This window comes from Electrona antarctica, assembly GCF_951216825.1.
Source record: "Electrona antarctica genome assembly, chromosome: 12".
Classification (NCBI taxonomy): domain Eukaryota; kingdom Metazoa; phylum Chordata; class Actinopteri; order Myctophiformes; family Myctophidae; genus Electrona; species Electrona antarctica.
In genome coordinates, this window is record NC_136793.1 from 6,694,747 (window position 1) to 6,712,959 (window position 18,213).

Genomic DNA, 18,213 nt, shown 5'->3' on the forward strand with positions numbered 1-18,213 from the left:
CTGTGTACTGCACGTTCGCTGATTTAAGGTTGTTTACACATTACACTACAGTTTACAAACACGTTTCACGAACATCTATTTACGTCATGCTACAAAATGACTGTTTAGCTGACACTATCAATATTCTTTATCTAAAAATACCGACATGCACATTGCACACATTGTACAGTAACAGCACTTACTGTAGTTCAATGCTTCTACATGACTTGTCAGTGTTGTTGTCTTCTTCTTCTCTCGGGTTTCATGGCGGTTGGCAAACCTAAATGGTGTATTACCGCCACCTACTAGACTGAGTGTGGAATCAGTGTTGTTGTCAGGGGGGGGGGGGGGGGGGGTGGAGGTCGGGGAGAAGCAAACCACGCCTACTATATTTAGGAGACCATTAGGCTTTGTGTACCATTTAGCCTCTAGTGGATCCAATGAAGATGGCCCATCTTCATACATAAACCATCTTTGCTAGTACTGTGTTATGGTTAGGACGGTGCTACTGTGTGTGTTCCTTTAAGGACCAGCCCGGGGGGAAGTACTTCCGGGGTCAGGGCGGAAGCACGTTTACTAGTTTGGTGTTGGCTCCGTTCTTTTGGCAAATCTAGAACTTCCTGTTTGAGAGCTAGCAAATTTAAGACATCCGGTTGCTTTCAGAATAAAAGCGTGGTTAATTAAATAATTATTACATTACATTATTAGTATTGTTATTACATTACAGTTATTGTGAAGACACACATTATGTTTCTGTGTAAAAATAAGTAATTAAATAACGTAAAAAAGTTATCTAAATGGATAAATGCACTGGAGTGCATGGACTTTATAAAGTGGACACTGGACAAAAATCCCTGCTATGTATCGACTAGTGTGACATACGCACATGTCCGGGGAGACCTCCTCTACAACACCACACTGTCCGCTAAGCAGCAGAGGTGTAAAAATGTAATTGGCACACCATACAGCGAGGTGAAAGGTCAAAAAATATCCCATTTCCAGACTAAAGTCAACTAAAGTGGACACTGGACAAAAATCCCTGCTATGTATCGACTAGTGTGACATATGCTCATGTCCGGGGAGACCTCCTCTACAACACCACACTGTCCGCTAAGCAGCAGAGGTGTAAAACAAAAATTGGCACGCCATACAGCGAGGTGAAACATAAAAAAAGTCCCATTTCCAGACTAAAGTCAACTAAAGTGGACACTGGACAAAAATCCCTGCTATGTATCGACTAGTGTGACATACGCACATGTCCGTGGAGACCTCCTCTACAACACCACACTGTCCGCTAAGCAGCAGAGGTGTAAAACAAAAATTGGCACGCCATACAGCGAGGTGAAACATAAAAAAATGTCCCATTTCCAGACTAAAGTCAACTAAAGTGGACACTGGACAAAAATCCCTGCTATGTATCGACTAGTGTGACATACGCACATGTCCGTGGAGACCTCCTCTACAACACCACACTGTCCGCTAAGCAGCAGAGGTGTAAAACAAAAATTGGCACGCCATACAGCGAGGTGAAACATAAAAAACGTCCCATTTCCAGACTAAAGTCAACTAAAGTGGACACTGGACAAAAATCCACTTTATAAAGTCCATGCACTCCAGTGAATAGCATTTATCCATTTAGATAACTTTTGAATTACTTATTTTTACACAGAAACATAATGTGTGTCTTATAGCATCATATAGCATCATTTAAATACTTCATTTGTAGTTTTAATGTGCAAATTAAACTTTTTTTCAATACTCTAGAGGGTACTCTTATTTTGAAGAGATCGTCCACCGGAAGTCTTATATTTGCTCACTTAGATTTGCCAAAAGAACAGTGCCGGTGTTGTTGTGCTCTGAGCCGTTGGGTTACGCTAGCATTTTGGTAGGCTATTCGTAGCTATCCAGCCATCACTATTGTATGAAATGAAATGAAATGAAATCTATATTTACCCAGGGTATCTGGGCTAAGCTCAAGAACTTGTTTCCAGCCAGGCCCTGCTCATAGAACACATTTCATCGTAGTGGTTGATGCCTTGTTCAAGGGCATTTCAGCGGTGGTAATTTTAACGTGTCGGACGGCTGGTTCGAACTGGGAACCTTCCGGTATCTAGACCGCGCCGCTATCCGTTCGGCCACCGCTGCCTTGTAACTCGTTATTTGGAATAAAAGCAACTTAAAGAAAGAAGGTTGTCATGTCGTTCGATGGGGAAAACCCCACCGGTCATTACATTACATTAAGTCGGTTCTTCGGTGCCACTGAAATGTTGTGACGACCCGAAATCATCTCGGCTCTCCAGCGGTGTTTCCTCCTTCATTCAGCCCAGCTAAGAGTTCCATTTTGTCGGCGTTGAAGCCAAGGAAACAGCGGTAGTTTGGAAGAGAGTCTGTTTGGTGTAAATGTCTCCTAAAGGAGGTAAAACGAGTCCAATGGAGTCTGTACGGCTGAAGATACATGAACACATGACGTCAGTGGTGGGAGAGGACATATTGTGCGTTTTGGACAAACACACAACAAGCGGTGATGTTTGTCGGCTCAGAGTGTTTGTGTTGGAGCGCCTCAGTGTGGCCGCAGAGTGGATGTGCAGCCTCGTCCAGAGAGAGATGGAGACACTAGAAACTCTGCTGGAGAAACACAACAAACTGCTGGACATTGACTTTGATATGGACATCGATCTACACACTGCAGGTATGTGTGTTACACACACAACACCAAACTACACACTGCAGGTATGTGTGTTACACACACAACACCAAACTACACACTGCAGGTATGTGTGTTACACACACAACACCAAACTACACACTGTAGGTATAGTCAGGTCCCTTATGCTTCGATTTAAAGTTTTGTCAGAATCTTTTAGTTATGTGCATAACACATTCTCACCAACAATAAAACACTTTAAGTTTAGACACCATTTATTTAATTTGGATTAGTAGAGAAAATGTCTGTGGAGCTAAAAAAAAAAAAAAAAGTCCCTTGGGCACGTGCCCAAAGTGCTCATATGGTAGATCCGGCCCTGTCAATGTTAAGATGAAGAAAAGACAAAACAAGCGCGGACACACAGACAGACCCTCTTCTAGTCGACGGCTTGCCTATTCCAGGAGCCTCGTTGTAAAACGGATACTTCTTTTTTATTTTTTAAACAATGGTCATTCTGACAAAACAAATAAAATGTCATTAATGATAAAAGCAATTGAGTTGTTGAGCTGATGCTAACCTCTTCTCTCCTCCTTCTGTCTGTGTGTAAAGAGGTTTCATCTGAATATGAGAAGTGGAGATCCAGTCTGGTCCAGGAGGAACCACAACCTCCACATCATCAGAGGAGATCCAGTCTGGTCCAGGAGGAACCACAACCTCCACACATTAAAGATGAACAGGAGGAGGAGGCTGATGTGTTATCATTGACATTACTACACTGGGAGACGAGCTGTGACACCCTCTCAGGTAAATCAAATAAAATATCACTTTATAGATTCTAATCTAACAAGCGACATGTTGTGACCTGCTGCTTTCTGGCGAGTTCCTACGGCACATTAATGACAATAAAGAACACCCTCTGGTGTAATATTGCTTAATTCAGCCATTGCTCACGCCTGCTGTCAGCTGGTAATGTGTCAAAATCAAATGACTGACAGCTGTCACACAGTTTGGTACAGACTCGGATCACCCTGCCGCAGCCATGTTCAAAATGCACACGTGTGTATGTGGAAGCTCCGCCCACAGAGGTTGTCGTATTTCAAAAATCACACCTGTGTGAAGTGAGGGGCGCTAATATATTAACCCATTTAGGCCTGACGTTTGCTCTGAAAGAATATATATTCAAAGATTTGTGCCGCATTTTTACGATTTTTCAAAAATAGCAGACCTACAAGTTCATAGCGCGCCACCAAAAGGGGTTCCCCCCCAAAATGGGTTAAGGTCTAACTCATGTTGATTAGGTGATGTAATGGTGATGTAAAACAAACGGTGACAAAACAAACATTAAATTCTCTTTATTGTTAATGGCATTTAATGTTTGAACTAAAAACAAACATTAAACCTGTATATAGGAGGGGCTAGCGCCCCTCAAAAATATATATAATGAGGGCCGGGGGAGGTGCCTGGGTGCGTTCGATAATTATACGTCACACTATCAGTGGTGTTTATTTCATTGGCCCGTTTGACTGTCAAGGGTTCAGCCTCCAGGAAGAAACCCTAAATACAAAGGGAATACACCATTGCACATACAAACCACACCAGGGGGTCTAATGAAGTACTGTCACCTCATAGACACATGAAAACTGGAAAGATTTAAAATATTGTGGCACTCCATCTTTAAAGTATTTATTGTATTCCTTCATTCCAGTCCAGTGTGACGAGTCCAGTCTGCAGGTGAAGATCAGTTCTCCAGCCACGACTTGTTCTATTGAACAGGAACCTGAAGACCACCTTAAACAGGAACCTGAAGACCACCTTAAACAGGAACCTGAAGACCACCTTAAACAGGAACCTGAAGACCACCTTAAACAGGAACCTGAAGACCACCTTAAACAGGAACCTGAAGACCACATGGATCTCAGTAAGTTTAAAGCACTCTGTCTTTATTTATTGTATTGGTGAAAGTGGGTCGGTACTGAGGGTGTAAAGATGTCTTTATTTATTGTATTGGTGAAAGTGTGACGGTACTGAGGGTGTAAAGATGAACTGATATGAATCGGTTATTGACTACATGGATGCATTTATCTAAATGTATTCTGAATGGGACGATGGTTTGGTTGTAAATGTATTAATGCGTTCACTGAAGCTTTGCAGTTAATTCTACTTCAGTATTAACTATCCGCCCTGAGTCTGGGAGGTCGCGGTTCAATCCCCGGCCGGGTCATACCAAAGACTATAAAAATGGGACCCAGTGCCTCCCCTGCTTTAGTCTGGCTAATAAGCCAGACCGAATCAGCCGTTGGCAAAAAACAAAGCCTGCCGGCGGATTACGGTCTGGAGAGGCTCAATTGTACGCCCATTTCCTACACCAGAGAACTGGTGTGGCCAATCGGGACACGGTATGCAATATGGGCGGGCTTTGGTACAGTGACATTCAATGCTTGAGACCTTTGACTGACAGTACCTCTAACCAATTGCGTCAAAGATAAAATGTTTGAACCCACCCCCCGGGAAACAAGATCCATACACAGCATCTCCAGACTCAAATACCACACAACAGTGTGATTTGAGTCTGGCTTATTAGCAAGGCTACCCCTGCTTGACACTCAGCATCAAGGGTTGGATTAGGGGGTCAGTCCCTGCGACATACTAGAGTCATGTCCAGGAGGTGTACATCAAGCTGCCTCACGCTACAGAAACAGGAGATGAGCTCCTGCCCTATGGGCCTCATGGCTTGGCAAGGCTTACTTACTATTAAGTTTCACTACTACTATTACTTTCTAAATAATAATGACCATAGACATATATAAAGATGGTTCACCAGTCGGCCATCTTGATACAGTGAACTTATTTGGTATGTTCTATGGTGAAATCTTGACACATTTACAAACGGGTTGGTTTATTACAAACGCCATCAAAGTGGCTATGATTCAGGATGCTTATCTGCTTAGTTCCTTTTTATATGAAAGTCCATTATAAGTATGCAGTATCATCTGACGTTTATAACAAACCAAACTGTTTGAAAATCACTTGAAAATTGAGCATGTTATGGTTATTAAAACAGTACATGCACCACAGACACAATGCTATGAGTGGGCGAGCTACCTGTAGCAAGATGGCCACCATGTGGCGACGTCACTCTCCATTGGCCAGCAGCGGGGGCGTTTCATCTAGCCTTTCTATAACGTCACTCTCCATTGGCCAGCAGCGGGGGCGTGTCATCTATCCTTTCTCATATATATCTATGATAATGACTACCTCTCATTCAGCTGGTCTCACATCTTCTATGAGAGCGCTGCAATGTAAACAAACAACGGCCACACTATTTACAGCACAGAACGCAGTCAGCGCACCGTCACATTTCAATGTTGGAACATGTGGACAAAGAGTAATCTGTTGATACTTCTTCCAGCCACTACTCTGCACTGAGGTACAAGATTCAAACCTTTTATAGAGTCTCTTTGTATTATTTTTCCTAGACTTTCTGCACGTCCCTGTGTGTAAAGAGGAGATTCCACCTGAAGAGGAGAGGAGCTCCAGTCTGGTCCAGGAGGAACCACAACCTCCACACATTAAAGAGGAACAGGAGGAGCTACTTCAAAGACCAGAAGAGGCTGGTGGGTCAACGTTGACATTACTAGCAGTGAAAAGTGAAGATGATGATGATGAAAACAGAGAGACAGAGCCTGTAGCCGGCACCTCAACTGAACACATGAAAACACAAGCTGATGTAGAGGACTGTGGAACATCACAACCAACTAGTGACGAGCAGCTCCTCTCTTCACACTGTGTAGAGGACTGTGGAACATCACAGCCAACTAGTGATGAGCAGCTCCTCTCTTCACACTGTGTAGAGGACTGTGGAACATCACAACCAACTAGTGATGAGCAGCTCCTCTCTTCACACTGTGTAGAGGACTGTGGAACATCACAACCAACTAGTGATGAGCAGCTCCTCTCTTCACACTGTTCTGAATCTGACACTGAAGACAGTGATGAGTGGGAGGAGCCTAGGGGAGATCAGTCAGCTTTAAACACACTGAAATCACAAAACACACAACATGTTGGAGGAGCCAAGCTGTCCCAGGACCTGGAATCATCCACACAACCTGACTCCATGAGGAGTCAAACAGGAGGACAGCGCAAGCTGTCCCAGGACCTGGAATCATCCAAACAACCTGACTCCATGAGGAGTCAAACAGGAGGACAGCGCAAGCTGTCCCAGGACCTGGAATCATCCAAACAACCTGACTCCATGAGGAGTCACACAGGGAAGAAAGGTTTTAGCTGTACAGAGTGTGGCAAAGTGTTTAATCACAAGCGTGATCTAAATAGACACACAATGATTCACACAGGGAAGAAACCATTTAGCTGTACAGAGTGTGGCAAAAAGTTTAATCTAAAGGGACATCTAAAAGTACACATGAGGACTCATACAGGTGAAAAACCCTATACTTGTACAGTATGTGGTAAAGGCTGTACCAGTGATCTAAAAAGACACATGAGGACTCATACAGGTGAAAAACCCTTTACTTGTACAGTATGTGGTAAAGGCTGTACGAGTACCAGTGATCTAAAAAAGCACATGATGACTCATACAGGCGAAAAGCCGTTTTCTTGTAAATTATGTGGTAAAGGCTTTACTGAGACAGGTCATCTAAAAAAACACATGAGGACTCATACAGGTGAAAAACCCTATACTTGTACAGTATGTGGTAAAGGCTGTATTTGTACCAGTGATCTAAAAAAACACATGAGGACTCATACAGGTGAAAAACCCTTTACTTGTACAGTATGTGGTAAAGGCTTTACTCAGACGGGTGTTCTAAATACACACATGATGACTCATACAGGCAAAAAGCCCTTATCTTGTACAGTATGTGGTAAAGGCTGTATTAGTACCAGTGATCTAAAAAGACACATGAGGACTCATACAGGTGAAAAACCCTATACTTGTACAGTATGTGGTAAAGGCTTTACTGAGACAGGTCATCTAAAAAAACACATGAGGACTCATACAGGTGAGAAGCCCTTCTCTTGTACAGTATGTGGTAAAGGCTTTACTGCGGCGGGTAATGTAAAAACACACATGATGACTCATACAGGCGAGAAGCCCGTCTCTTGTACAGTATGTGGTAAAGGCTTTACTGCGACGGGTAATGTAAAAACACACATGATGACTCATACAGGTGAAAAACCCTTTACTTGTACAGTGTGTGGTAAAGGCTTTACTGAGACGGGTACTCTAAAAACACACATGAGGACTCATACAGGCGAAAAGCCCTTCTCTTGTACAGTATCTGGTAAAGGCTCTAATAGTACCAGTGATCTAAAAAGACACATGAGGACTCATACAGGCGAAAAGCCATTTCCTTGTACAGTATGCGGTAAAGGCTGTATTACTACAAGTGATCTAAAAATACACATGAGGACTCATACAGGTGAAAAACCCTATACTTGTACAGTATGTGGTAAAGGCTTTACTCGGACGGGTAGTGTAAAAACACACATGAGGACTCATACAGGTGAAAGCCTTTAGTTTAAGACGTATGATCAGTCAGTCTAATCCAGGATGACAATGATTCAAAAGCAGAGGAATTACATAATCTGACAACATCAACATGACTGAATAAAACACACATTAATAGTTTATTGTGATGTATTTTTGTTTTATCTTGTGTATAGATCTTATTTTCTATTCAACATGATGGAATTTCATGTTTATTTTTATTTTAGTTTATGTTTATTATTCCCTCCAGTTTACTGGTTACTGGTAGTACAATATGAGTCTTAGTGTGTGTCCACATTGGTCAGGATTTAACAAGTCATATTCATGCTATATGTAAATGAGTACGTTTGATGAGGGCTAGGTGGCAAAGAAAAATGACATACCAAAAATCTCAATAGTTCCAAAAAATGTTCAAATGTAATGTTCAAAATAATGTTCAGAAAAAAATGATTTCACAAAAAAAAATGTAGCTTCAAAAATGAAAATAACAAACTTACATTGCTTAAATTCAAGCACCCAGTCTGGACATTTCAGGTCCCAACACTGTCCTAGGACAGAGCTCATGGTGCCCCAACACTGTCCTAGAGGACAGAGCTCATGGTGCCCCAACACTGTCCTAGGACAGAGCTCATGGTGCCCCAACACTGTCCTAGGACAGAGCTCATGGTGCCCCAACACTGTCCTAGGGCAGAGCTCATGGTGCCCCAACACTGTCCTAGGACAGAGCTCATGGTGCCCTAACACTGGCCTAGGACAGAGCTCATGGTGCCCCAACACTGTCCTAGGACAGAGCTCATGGTGCCCCAACACTGTCCTAGGACAGAGCTCATGGTGCCCCAACACTGTCTTAGGACAGAGCTCATGGTGCCCCAACACTGTCCTAGGACAGAGCTCATGGTGCCCCAACACTGTCTTAGGACAGAGCTCATGGTGCCCCAACACTGTCCTAGGACAGAGCTCATGGTGCCCCAACACTGTCCTAGGACAGAGCTCATGGTGCCCCAACACTGTCCTAGGGCAGAGCTCATGGTGCCCCAACACTGTCCTAGGGCAGAGCTCATGGTGCCCCAACACTGTCCTAGGACAGAGCTCATGGTGCCCCAACACTGTCCTAGGACAGAGCTCATGGTGCCCCAACACTGTCCTAGGGCAGAGCTCATGGTGCCCCAACACTCTTAGGACAGAGCTCATGGTGCCCCAACACTGTCCTAGGACAGAGCTCATGGTGCCCCAACACTGTCCTAGGACAGAGCTCATGGTGCCCCAACACTGTCCTAGGACAGAGCTCATGGTGCCCCAACACTGGCCTAGGACAGAGCTCATGGTGCCCCAACACTGGCCTAGGACAGAGCTCATGGTGCCCCAACACTGTCCTAGGACAGAGCTCATGGTGCCCCAACACTGTCTTAGGACAGAGCTCATGGTGCCCCAACACTGTCCTAGGACAGAGCTCATGGTGCCCCAACACTGTCCTAGGACAGAGCTCATGGTGCCCCAACACTGTCCTAGGACAGAGCTCATGGTGCCCCAACACTGTCTTAGGACAGAGCTCATGGTGCCCCAACACTGTCCTAGGACAGAGCTCATGGTGCCCCAACACTGTCCTAGGGCAGAGCTCATGGTGCCCCAACACTGTCCTAGGACAGAGCTCATGGTGCCCCAACACTGTCCTAGGGCAGAGCTCATGGTGCCTCAACACTGTCCTAGGGCAGAGCTCATGGTGCCCCAACACTGTCCTAGGACAGAGCTCATGGTGCCCCAACACTGTCCTAGGACAGAGCTCATGGTGCCCCAACACTGTCATAGGACAGAGCTCATGGTGCCCCAACACTGTCCTAGGACAGAGCTCATGGTGCCCCAACACTGTCCTAGGACAGAGCTCATGGTGCCCCAACACTGTCCTAGGACAGAGCTCATGGTGCCCCAACACTGTCCTAGGACAGAGCTCATGGTGCCCCTTCTCTCTCCATGTCTGACACTGGAATGACTACCTCCACTCAGACCTCTGTCTAGTGGAATGACTACCTCCACTCAGACCTCTGTCTAGTGGAATGACTACCTCCACTCAGACCTGTCTAGTGGAATGACTACCTCCACTCAGACCTAGACCTCTGTCTAGTAGAATGACTACCTCCACTCAGACCTCTGTCTAGTGGAATGACTACCTCCACTCAGACCCCCCAGAGAGGGTCCCCGGGGGGCCAACAAGGTTGAGAACCTGATCTAGTGGCCACAACCATCTGTCCAAAGGACAGGCACACACAGTATTCACCTACATATCTAGTGAACATGAAACAAAGAAAACATTTAAAGAACCTTTAGAGAATCATTGTCAATCATAAAGTAATTAACAACCATGGTTTTAAACGACCCATCTATTTTCAATCATACTAAATGGCATGCATTGACAGAAACATGCACCTGTAAAATGGTGCAACCCAATTTGAGTCCTCCACCTATAAAAGGAGCAGTGGATTCAGTGGTGACTCTTTTCTGAACCTCTGACCAGGAAATGAGGATGGTGTGAGTATTGTGTGTTTCACAATAATAATGGTGATACTTAAACTGTTTGACTTGTAAAGGAATAAAGGTTTGTTTGACCAACCAATTGTATCTGTGTCATTATGTGACATGGAATGAATGACTATATGGATATCAAACTGTAGGACTAGTCAAGATCAACCGATTGCTAACTTAGCCATGGTTAGCATGGTTAGCAAACAGTGTTTGATAATAATTACATTTTAGCCTGACAGAAAGCACAGAGAATAATAACAGGTCATGGAGAATATATTGTAATCCTGACATATGGGAATGTGGAGTATGAAATGAGAATATGGTAAACAGAAAATTAATATCTCTGCTGTCGGGAGGAAACCTCTTGACTCCAAAATCTTCATTTTTCAGGAAATGGAAAAACAAATTTTACATTTTTCAGAAATGAAAGAAAACCATATATTTTTTAAACAAACCAATACTGCCTCATCAACGTTGTAATTGTGACTTTGTATATTATCAGATACTTGCATATGTCATAATTTATCACCACTTTACCCGAATACAGCTCAAATGGAGTTAGGTGGTTTTCTCTGTCAAGATAGTTCTTATCAATGACCTCTTAACTCCACTGACAATGGATCTCCAAGTTTGATGATCACACATACACGCACGCATGCACAGTTGTACACACACACACACACACACATCCTCTTTTAGTATCTGTCTGTCTGTCTGTCTCTCCCACTCACATGTACACACGGACACACACACGCAAGTTTGATTATCACACACACACACAGACATGGATACTTTCCATTGGTTCAATATGTTCATAACAACACACAGACATAAAGGGTGTTCAGTAGCATCGATTTATGAAGAAAAACCTCAACGCACACGCACACACCACCTGCAAATAGTGTTCCTTTATGTATTTGTAAATCAGAGAACCAGGGGGAGCTTTGGGTCCAATTAGGATGTGTTTGTAGTTGTTTAAAGCAGTGATTCTTACACATCTCCATGTCAAGGACCTCCACATTCATGTATTTGTCCAACTAAGGACCCAACATTTAAAAATGTTTTGTGCCAGAAGGAACAACATTGATTGATTGAAAAATTTATTAACAGTTTGCAGAATTACAGTACATTTCAAGCACAAACTCAATACAAAGGCTGTTAACTGTGAGTGGACGACCCAATTAAGCATTACACTTGTTTACAACAGGGTCCACCATGTTCAATTCATCAAAACATTTAGAGACGTACAAATAGACACTTCTATATAGACAAAGAACAGAACAGGAATTCATCATAATGGAGGTGAAATGAAATGAAATGAAATCTATATTTACCCAGGGTATCTGGGCTAAGCTCAAGAACTTGTTTCCAGCCAGGCCCTGCTCATAGAACACATTTCATCGTAGCCTAGTGGTTGATGCCTTGTTCAAGGGCATTTCAGCGGTGGTAATTTTAACGTGTCGGACGGCGGTTCGAACTGGGAACCTTCCGGTATCTAGACCGCGCCGCTATCCGTTCGGCCACCGCTGCCACATTGTGTGAGAGAAAAAAGCAACCAGGTCGCAAAAAGGGAAAAGAAACATATACAGTAAGGGGAAAAGGGGGTTGTTGTTAAAATGTTTCAAAGAATATTCCACATTTGTCACATTTATTTTTTTCCATGATTGTTTTGAAACTAGCAGATCTACAAGCTCACAACGCGTCGCAATGCGACGCGTTGTGAGCTTGTAGATCTGCTAGTTTCAAAAAGCCTTAGCCAGGCTTCTTTTGGGCTTGTTTTCATGGACCTGGTTGCTTTTTTCTCTCACACAATGTGGCAACACTGGTTGACGGTTGTGTGTTTTCAGCGTAATGGCGGAATCGGAGAGAATCTCTTTGTTGTTGTTCCTCATCTAGAGAAAAGAGACATTTTACACATTCTATAAGTTGTAGGCCTAAGTGTATTTAATAACAGAAACATGTACACATTATATAAGTTTATGTTACTGTAGCGTCCCAGTGGAACACTAGTATTGTGTTATGGTTAGGACTGTGCTACTGTGTGTGTGTGTTCCTTTAAAGACCAGCCCGGGGGGAAGTACTTCCGGGGTGAGGGCGGAAGCACGTTTACTAGTTTGGTGTTGTTGTTGTGCTCTGAGCCGTTGGGTTACGCTAGCATTTTGGTAGGCTATTCGTAGCTTTCCAGCCATCACTATTGTGTGCCTTGTAAGTCGTTATTTGGAATAAAAGCAACTTCAAGAAAGAAGGTTGTCATGTCGTTCGATGGGGAGAACCCCACCGGTCATTACATTACATTAAGTCGGTTCTTCGGTGCCACTGAAATGTTGTGACGACCCGAAATCATCTCGGCTCTCCAGCGGTGTTTCCTCCTTCATTCAGCCCAGCTAAGAGTTCCATTTCTCGGCGTTGAAGCCAAGGAAACAGCGGTAGTTTGGAAGAGAGTCTGTTTGGTGTAATGAAATGAAATGATTACTATATCAAAACATCAAAACATTTAGAGACGTACAAATAGACACTTCTATATAGACAAAGAACAGAACAGGAATTCATCATAATGGAGGTAAAAAGGGAAAAGAAACATATACAGTAAGGGGAAAAGGGGGTTGTTGTTAAAATGTTTCAAAGAATATTCCACATTTGTCACATTTATTTTTTTCCATGATTGTTTTGAAACTAGCAGATCTACAAGCTCAGCGATGGTAATTTTAACGTGTCGGACCGCTGATTCGAACTGGCGACCTTCCGGTATCAAGACCGCTCAGCAATCCGTTCGGCCACCGCTGCCGAAAATGTCTCCTAAAGGAGGTAAAACGAGTCCAATGGAGTCTGTACGGCTGAAGATACATGAACACATGACGTCAGTGGTGGGAGAGGACATATTGTGCGTTTTGGACAAACACACAACAAGCAGTGATGTTTGTCGGCTCAGAGTGTTTGTGTTGGAGCGCCTCAGTGTGGCCGCAGAGTGGATGTGCAGCCTCGTCCAGAGAGAGATGGAGACACTAGAAACTGCTGGAGAAACAAAACAAACTGCTGGACATGGACTTTGATATGGACATCGATCTACACACTGCAGGTATGTGTGTTACACCAAACTACACACTGCAGTTATGTGTGTTACACACACAACACCAAACTACACACTGCAGGTATGTGTGTTACACACACACAACACCAAACTACACACTGCAGGTATGTGTGTTACACACACACAACACCAAACTACACACTGCAGGTATGTGTGTTACACACACAACACCAAACTACACACTGCAGGTATGTGTGTTAAACACAATTCATTTGCAGACAAATGACCGACTGAACCATATTGTTTTAATTTAATTTCTGTGCAACAACTGTAAACATGGGTTAAGTTAACTAAGGTTAAGCTTTGGCTTTGATATCTTAAAATAGATGGACCTATTTGACAATGCAGAAACATAACTGCCTTCCTTTTTTTACAATTTTTATCCCACGATTTTGTAACCCATTTTTCACCACTGTGTCAATTATCTATTGTGATCCTGGGCTCTACACAGCCTCTGCTAGGCTGGGGAGAGCAACGGACTTGAACTCATGCTTCTAATGACTGCCTTCCTTGACACATTAACGAGCGTCAACAAGCATCAGTTAGTCACAGACAATTACATTACGTTACATGCCTAGTTTAAATTCATTTTCCCCACAAATTACTGCATGAAAGTGCCCCCAGGATACATGATCCTGATTCCTGAGTCAAATAAAAACAAGTACAAATTCAATGTTCAGGGCCCGATTAACACCTCTGAGGGACCCTGTGCACTGAAGCTTGAAGCCCCCCAAGGGCTTCGAGCCCTTGGGGGGGTTGGATTGTGGACATCACGTATTTTATTCCACCAGAATCACCTCTATCTCTCCACCTGACCTCACACATTCCAGTGGGCCCACCCACCTTGAACAACAGCCAATCACCTGGCCTATTCCAGGAGCCTCGTTGTAAAACGGATACTTATTTTTTATTTTCTAAACAATGGTCATTCTGACAAAACAAATACAATGTCATCTAATGATAAAAGCATTTGAGTTGTTGAGCTGATGCTAACCTCTTCTCTCCTCCTTCTGTCTGTGTGTAAAGAGGTTTCATCTGAATATGAGAAGTGGAGATCCAGTCTGGTCCAGGAGGAACCACAACCTCCACATCATCAGAGGGGATCCAGTCTGGTCCAGGAGAAACCACAACCCCCACATCATCAGAGGAGATCCAGTCTGGTCCAGGAGGAACCACAACCTCCACACATTAAAGAGGAACAGGAGGAGGAGGCTGATGTGTTATCATTGACATTACTACACTGGGAGACGAGCTGTGACACCCTCTCAGGTAAATCAAATAAAATATCACTTTATAGATTCTAATCTAACAAGCTACATGTTGTGACCTGCTGCTTTCTGGCGAGTTCCTACGGCACATTAATGACAATAAAGAACACCCTCTGGTGTAATATTGCTTAATTCAGCCATTGCTCACGCCTGCTGTCAGCTGGTAATGTGTCAAAATCAAATGACTGACAGCCCCACTGATCACCCTGCCGCAGCCATGTTCAAAATGCACACGTGTGTATGTGGAAGCTCTGCCCACAGAGGTTGTCATATTTATAAAAATCACACCTGTGTGAAGTGAGGGGCGCTAATATATTAACCCATTTAGGCCTGACGTTTGCTCTGAAAGCATGTTTGAACTAAAAACAAACATTAAACCTGTATATATATATAATGAGGGCCGGGGGAGGTGCCTGGGGGCGTTCGATAATTATACGTCACACTATCAGTGTTTATTTCATTGGCCCGTTAGACTGTCAAGGGTTCAGCCTCCAGGAAGAAACCCTAAATACAAAGGGAATACACCATTGCACATACAAACCACACCAGGGGGTCTAATGAAGTACTGTCACCTCATAGACACATGAAAACTGGAAAGATTTAAAATATTGTGGCACTCCATCTTTAAAGTATTTATTGTATTCCTTCATTCCAGTCCAGTGTGAGGAGTCCAGTCTGCAGGTGAAGATCAGTTCTCCAGCCACGACTGGTTCTATTGAACAGGAACCTGAAGACCACCTTAAACAGGAACCTGAAGACCACCTTAAACAGGAACCTGAAAACCACCTTAAACAGGAACCTGAAGACCACCTTAAACAGGAACCTGAAGACCACATGGATCTCAGTAAGTTTAAAGCACTCTGTCTTTATTTATTGTATTGGTGAAAGTGGGTCGGTACTGAGGGTGTAAAGATGTCTTTATTTATTGTATTGGTGAAAGTGTGACGGTACTGAGGGTGTAAAGATGTCTTTATTTATTGTATTGGTGAAAGTGGGTCGGTACTGAGGGTGTAAAGATGTCTTTATTTATTGTATTGGTGAAAGTGTGACGGTACTGAGGGTGTAAAGATGTCTTTATTTATTGTATTGGTGAAAGTGTGACGGTACTGAGGGTGTAAAGATGTCTTTATTTATTGTATTGGTGAAAGTGTGACGGTACTGAGGGTGTAAAGATGTCTTTATTTATTGTATTGGTGAAAGTGTGACGGTACTGAAGGTGTAAAGATGTCTTTATGTATTGTATTGGTGAAAGTGTGACGGTACTGAGGGTGTAAAGATGTCTTTATTTATTGTATTGGTGAAAGTGTGACGGTACTGAGGGTGTAAAGATGTCTTTATTTATTGTATTGGTGAAAGTGTGACGGTACTGAGGGTGTAAAGATTTCTTTATTTATTGTATTGGTGAAAGTGGGTCGGTACTGAGGGTGTAAAGATGAACTGATATGAATCGGTTATTGACTACATGGATACATTGATCTAAATGTATTCTGAATGGGACGATGGTTTGGTTCATACCAAAGACTATAAAAATGGGACCCAGTGCCTCCCCTGCTTTAGCCTGGCTAATAAGCCAGACCGAATCAGCCGTTGGCAAAAAAAAAAGCCTGCCGGCGGATTACGGTCTGGAGAGGCTCAATTGTACGCCCATTTCCTACACCAGAGAACTGGTGTGGCCAATCGGGACACGGTATGCAATATGGGCGGGCTTTGGTACAGTGACATTCAATGCTTGAGACCTTTGACTGACAGTACCTCTAACCAATTGCGTCAAAGAGAAAATGTTTGAACCCACCCCCCGGGAAACAAGATCCATACACAGCATCTCCAGACTCAAATACCACACAACAGTGTGATTTGAGTCTGGCTTATTAGCAAGGCTACCCCTGCTTGACACTCAGCATCAAGGGTTGGATTAGGGGGTCAGTCCCTGCGACATACTAGAGTCATGTCCAGGAGGTGTACATCAAGCTGCCTCACGCTACAGAAACAGGAGATGAGCTCCTGCCCTATGGGCCTCATGGCTTGGCAAGGCTTACTTACTATTATGTTTCACTACTACTATTACTTTCTAAATAATAATGACCATAGACATATATAAAGATGGTTCACCAGTCGGCCATCTTGATACAGTGAACTTATTTGGTATGTTCTATGGTGAAATCTTGACACATTTACAAACGGGTTGGTTTATTACAAACGCCATCAAAGTGGCTATGATTCAGGATGCTTATCTGCTTAGTTCCTTTTTATATGAAAGTCCATTATAAGTATGCAGTATCATCTGACGTTTATAACAAACCAAACTGTTTGAAAATCCTTGAAAATTGAGCATGTTTTGGTTATTAAAACAGTACATGCACCACAGACACAATGCTATGAGTGGGCGAGCTACCTGTAGCAAGATGGCCACCATGTGGCGACGTCACTCTACATTGGCCAGCAGCGGGGGCGTTTCATCTAGCCTTTCTATAACGTCACTCTCCATTGGCCAGCAGCGGGGGCGTGTCATCTATCCTTTCTCATATATATCTATGATAATGACTACCTCTCATTCAGCTGGTCTCACATCTTCTATGAGAGCGCTGCAATGTAAACAAACAACGGCCACACTATTTACAGCACAGAACGCAGTCAGCGCACCGTCACATTTCAATGTTGGAACATGTGGACAAAGAGTAATCTGTTGATACTTCTTCCAGCCACTACTCTGCACTGAGTTACAAGATTCAAACCTTTTATAGAGTCTCTTTGTATTATTTTTCCTAGACTTTCTGCACGTCCCTGTGTGTAAAGAGGAGGTTCCACCTGAAGAGGAGAGGAGCTCCAGTCTGGTCCAGGAGGAACCACAACCTCCACACATTAAAGTTGAACAGGAGGAGCTACTTCAAAGACCAGAAGAGGCTGGTGGGTCAACGTTGACATTACTAGCAGTGAAAAGTGAAGATGATGATGATGAAAACAGAGAGACAGAGCCTGTAGCCGGCACCTCAACTGAACACATGAAAACACAAGCTGATGTAGAGGACTGTGGAACATCACAACCAACTAGTGACGAGCAGCTCCTCTCTTCACACTGTGTAGAGGACTGTGGAACATCACAACCAACTAGTGATGAGCAGCTCCTCTCTTCACACTGTGTAGAGGACTGTGGAACATCACAACCAACTAGTGATGAGCAGCTCCTCTCTTCACACTGTGTAGAGGACTGTGG

The 18,213-nt window shown here is 43.5% G+C and overlaps 1 long non-coding RNA gene across 1 annotated transcript; it reads left to right on the top strand.

Moving 5' to 3' along the window:
• The first annotated feature begins 2,205 nt into the window (after window positions 1-2,205).
• LOC306933256 lies at window positions 2,206-9,195 on the top strand. Its single transcript, XR_013791203.1, has 4 exons — window positions 2,206-2,668; window positions 3,233-3,427; window positions 4,329-4,541; window positions 6,100-9,195. It is a non-coding gene; the product is annotated as an uncharacterized lncRNA (long non-coding RNA).
• The last annotated feature ends 9,018 nt before the right edge of the window (window positions 9,196-18,213 follow it).